The sequence below is a fragment of the Lates calcarifer genome, unplaced genomic scaffold (genome assembly GCF_001640805.2).
Source record: "Lates calcarifer isolate ASB-BC8 unplaced genomic scaffold, TLL_Latcal_v3 _unitig_93_quiver_1492, whole genome shotgun sequence".
NCBI lineage: Eukaryota > Metazoa > Chordata > Actinopteri > Centropomidae > Lates > Lates calcarifer.
Genome location: NW_026118109.1, coordinates 14,390 through 20,000, shown reverse-complemented (window position 1 = coordinate 20,000; position 5,611 = coordinate 14,390).

Genomic DNA, 5,611 nt, shown 5'->3' with positions numbered 1-5,611 from the left:
GGGCATGGGTGCTGAAAAATTATACTTTTGCTGAATTTATCTTAGTGCTGGAGTTACCTGTCAGATTAAGATTAATTGCTGCCATCCCAATTCAGACTTTTAATTGGGTCAGACCTCAGTCACAGAAATGTGCGCTTCATTCTTAACTTGAATTTCACTGTTTGAGACTAAACTTTCTAAAAAGTAAAATCAAAAAACTTTCAACTCTCAAGTTTTGACCTGATGAAATCCTAGTGAGTAATATATACTATAATACAGTAATAAACAGGATATGGACAGGGAAGTCTCGCATAGCCTCACACCTGATATATTCACATATTCAATTAAAGGGACTTGTTCTCTGCTTTGTAAAAAAACTACACAATAAACAATTAGCGCTGCTTTTAAAGTAAAATGCTTGGTAAGTGAGCTGCATTCACACAACTGAATGACTTTCAGTGTGTCTTGTGATAAGTTAGCTAGCTGGCTAACATTAGCACTCGCTGGCTAATAAATAGCTAGTGCAGTTTAAAGTTGAATTAAACATAGACAGTGTGCACATTGACTAAGACATAAACAAAGAAAAAAAACAGACATATACATAGACAAAAACATAGACATATACACAGACATAGATATAAACATAGCACAAAGACATATTTTTGGCACAAATGGAACTCCATACTTTGATGCTAACACTTGAGCCTCGTAAGAGGTATATGCTCATGTGCAGTTCATGGGTAAGAGAGACCTTACTCCTGTTAGTTCTGCCAAATGCGACAGCACATAGTTCATTCACGCACTATTTCATGTCTTACTCCATTCTATCTGGAACAAATCAATTAACTATGCATCAAATCAACTCAGATTTAAATTATAACCTATCATGAAATACAAATTATTTAAGTGCTGATTTATTAATTACTTGAAATTATGAAATGCATTATGAATTAATTACCCATCATGAACATTGAGCATCTATGCAACAGCACTTAGAAAGAGGTTTCCAAATACAATGCACACATTACCCTGTGAATTCTTTGAATCACCTGAATTGGACACTGTGGCATTGCAGTGTTTTTCCATCACAAGGTAGAAATGTCCCCTCTGAGAATCACCATCTTAATGTGGTGGAGGGGTTTGTGACAGAGGGTCGAAAAAGTGAGGAAGTAGGAGAGAATGAGTCTATACCTGCTACTGCTACATCGCTGTATGTTGTGGTGTGTAGCTTCGTGACTGTGACCTTCAGGTCCCCGGAAGGGGAGAAATAGGGGAGGCCAGAGGGGCTTCTGAGGAGGCCCCATTGTCTGCTGTGTTGCTGCTATCAGAAGAGGTCGATGTCACGGCAGAACTGGGAGGAAGCTGAGAGGGGTGGACTGTAGATTTCTTCTCGATCTGGGCCTGTACTAGTGTGGGGTCAGTCTGCTCATAAGGCTTCACAGGTGAGGAAAGGCATGATGGACTACAACAGCTCAGGTCTGGGGATTGTAGTTGTACTTTCCACGGTCTGTCATTAGGTGGTGGTAGAGTGTCAGTGGATGTAGATAGGCCATTTAACTGAGCTGTTACTGTGATGTTACTGAACTTCAGCTGCTGAAGCGTAGGACTATTTGTGGTGTTGTTATGATTATTGTCATTGTGAGTAGGCTGATTCCTATGGCTTGGCCACTGTTCCCAGACTCCCTGTTGAGATTAAGCCCGTGGATGGACGAGGCGGTGGAATCTGCTCAGCCTGCTTAGGCTGTGATGGAGTAGAGACAATTCTACACCCTGTGGGGGAGTTCACGGTTAGCCCTGAAGTACCATGGATTTGAGAGTGTCTATAGAGCTGTTGGTGAGTCAGCGGCCATATCTAGCTTGGCCCATTTAAGGGCTTTACTGAAGGCTAGTGGCTGGAAGTTGGTTGTCTGATCAAGGAAGGAAGCTAACTGCAATAGAAAAAAATGGGTCTCAAACTGTAGCATAACTCAGTGAATCCATGTTGATGTAATATTAAGTGTTAGAGTAGGTTGACAGGTAGGTGAGGTTCAGTGGTTCACACAAGATATTTTTTGCACACAAGATAAAAAAATATTACCTCACAGACTTTTTTATTTGCTATTTTATTACCTATGTAGCATATTAAACATTTCCTGCCATGTAGGTTTTGTTTTTGTGTGTGTTTCTATAGGGCAGGAAAATATTTATGTATGGCATTTAAAGCATGCTTGGATTTTTGTGTTTTCCTTTTCCTCCCCTTCTCCCCTTCCTTTTATTGCATTGCCTTTTTGCATGCAAATTGTTGTGTTTGATGAATTTGTCTGCAGGTTTCACTGTTCGACCGAGGTAATGCTCAACTGATGTTTTTTTCTGGATGGATCTTTTTTTGGGGGATGTCTTAGCCCTTACAGCAGCAACATCTTTTAGGATAAGACTAATGGTTAACCCTGACTCTCTCCTGGACCCTAACCATGATCCTCACCCTACGCCGACTCAAGCCTAAACTCCAAATCATATTCAGATTCATATTTCAACTGTCACTATTCCACCTCAAAACAAGACCACCTATTCTATTGTTGTCTGGCATAAACGGACTCAACCCCATTAACTCATTTCTCCCATAGCAAAACCATAGTTCTCTACATGATACCATATTGTACAAACAAGTCTGCAGAGACATAAAACACAGAATCAGTCCACACAAACCGTTAATTCTACTTTCTTTTTCTTTGGCCCCGAGGCCCTGGATGACCTCTTCTAGGATGCCAGATCCAACATCCTGAGCCTGTCAACGTTCAGCCAGATTAGTCCCAGTTGCTAAAGCACTCATCTACTGTGTTTTGCAGTGCTTGGATTCCTACCTGCCTCCTACACAGAGGGAAAATCCTCTCATTTTGGAGGAGAGAAAAGCCCTTTTGAAACTACAAAGGAACCCCCACATTGTTATTAAAGGGCTCTAAAACTGTTATGCTAGATTCTGCAAGCAGGAAAAAGGACCAAACAGGGAAAAACTTTGGGCCTTCAAGCCAAGAAAGTTCCTTTTTAACCCACATGGGGGAGCTGGTGCCTCAATCATAGAAAACATCTCCCTGCAAACCCAAAGCATACTCTATCTCTGTTCATTTTTCTGTTATGTATTGTTTTGCCGCTATTGTTCAAGTACAAAACAACAACAAACACTTCCACCTTAGACTCCCTCAGATCCATCAGGATCTTATGGCATTTTCAGAAAATATGGTAGCATGAAATATCTTAGAGAAAATTACTCACCCTGCTTCCATCCTTAATCTTGTGATTCTCAGAGGCGCTTACCGTACCATACCGAGCACCTATGGCCCTTGGACTCAGAGCAGCACCAGCACTTTTTTATATCTGTCTATCTATCTATCTAACTATACATTTATTTTGTGGCATGTGGGCATACACACCAGGCAACAAGTAGGTCTCAACACTGATGTCAATGTCTTTTTCTTCCCAGATTCCAGGCGGCCCACTCCAGCCAAGCAGCAAGGAGTGCAGCAATTCAACAGGATAGGGATAGAAACAGGGATATTACTCACACACCTAAAAGGGAAACACAGCAGAATTAGAAAAGGGAATAAAAGGAAAAAAAAACTTCCAGCAGGCCCTTAGTGAACACACTACACAAACTGGCCAAGAATTACTTCAAACTAATACAAGCTATACAAGGTGGAGGGTGGGGTTGGGTGGTAAGCATTTAATCAAACTTACTGCTTTTTTTAATCCTTACCTACTGAGGAGAGTAGGACAGCTGTTGGCAAAAACACAGAGGATTAGATGCTAAACAATCTCACCATCCTCCAAGACCATTACCTCAACACTATTCTGAGCTACTGTACCTTTCAAATTGGTGTCGGCTGGGCCAGAACATGCTATGAGGCAAGACTGACCCAGCTGACGATTTAGGCGGGGGGGGGGTTACCCCTCTCAGTACTGAGTTTGAAGGATGAGGACGAGTTCCCACCCTGACCACAACCACAACAAACAGTAACTTACCATAAGTCTCTCCATCAAGGGCAAACAAAACTCAATATAAGAGAGCAACAGGAGAGAGAACTCTAAGTTGACACCCCTAATGGGCTTGGTGGAAGGGGTCTTGCTGCTGCCCCTCTTTCCCATAGTCCAGGTGATCAATGGGACAGGAACCGCTGTCACCTCCGCAGTTTTCCTTTGCCCTTCCCCTCTCCCCAGACAGGGTCAGGACCAGGCGATCCAAAGGGGAGTACAAAATCCACCTGCTTCCTCATCCGAGGACAACTTTGTAGAACTTGGAGACCAATCATGGATAGGAGAAATAAGAGCAAGGGACACATCAGGGTAGATGCACAATCCATAAACAAACACACAGCTAACAGTAAATCTTTCTACATAGCCAAGCCTTCCAGGGCCAGTGAAGTGATGGTGGGGGTGGGCCCCCCACAATAATTCCTACCCTTAATATATGTTGTCGATGTTTCAGCCGGATGAGGTCCAGGTGTTAAAGCAAAGTGTAGAGCAAGCACATTCAAAAAATGTTCACAGGTGCCAGATCAAAGAGTTGAACTAGAGGCAAAAATCAAGACAAAAGATTTGCACACTGTGCTAATAATGATTTCAAAGTATCAAGGTAATCATTAGTTGTAACACAAAAAATCTCATTTATGTGATCAAATGTCCCTGTGGCTTGTTTTACATAGGAAAAACAACATGCTGTCAAAAGACCTCTATCTATCTATCTATCTATCTATATATATATATATATATATATATATATATATATATATATGCGTGTGTGTGTGTATTTTTTCTGTGTGTGTAGATAATATTGTATTTCTCTATTCAGCAGTTTTGCCCAACAAATTTATGTGACCTGTGATCTACACTCTCAATTTTTCAGCTGTGGTATTTCACACAGTTTGATTGGTCCAGCCTGTTAGTGGATTGACTCTCAATCAATCACCTGAGTGATGAATGTACTAGTCTCTATATATTGCCTGTTCAGCTCTGTGATGGAGATTTGACAATGCCTGACAAAGAGCTCCTGTAGATCAAAATGTTGCTTTATAAAAATAACTGGGAACTTTTAACAAAGTATGCAGAGCTTTTGTCTCTTAAAAAAATATAAAGGAACCACATTCTTATTAAAATGGTGGATAAAATTGATATGCTAGATTCTGCAGGCAGGAAAAAGGACCATACAGGGAAAAACACGGGGCCTTAAAGCCAAGAAAGTTTCTTTTAAACCCACATGGTGGAGCTGGTGCCTCAATCACGGAACATCTTGGAAACCCAAAGTCTAATCTACTGCATAACATTCCACTCCTGTAATCTCATGTATACAGGTGAATTGAGCCAACCTTTAATGACAAGACTTAAACAGCGTCTTTACACTACTGGGGAGGGCAGACTGCAAACTCACTTGGTTCAGCATTTTCAGATCCATCCCATACAGCATTTGTCCATCACTGGTCTGCAGATAGACGTGGCATGGATGGAGGGCCAACGACAGAGACACAAGGCTTTAGGGATGGGAAAATTAAACACCAGAGTCCCTCTAGGATTAAACGCAGCCTAACAGCTCTTTTGCGGTACCCAACCTGTAATAAACAAAAAATAAAAATTCTCTTGCCCTTTTTATCTTTATTCACAGAAA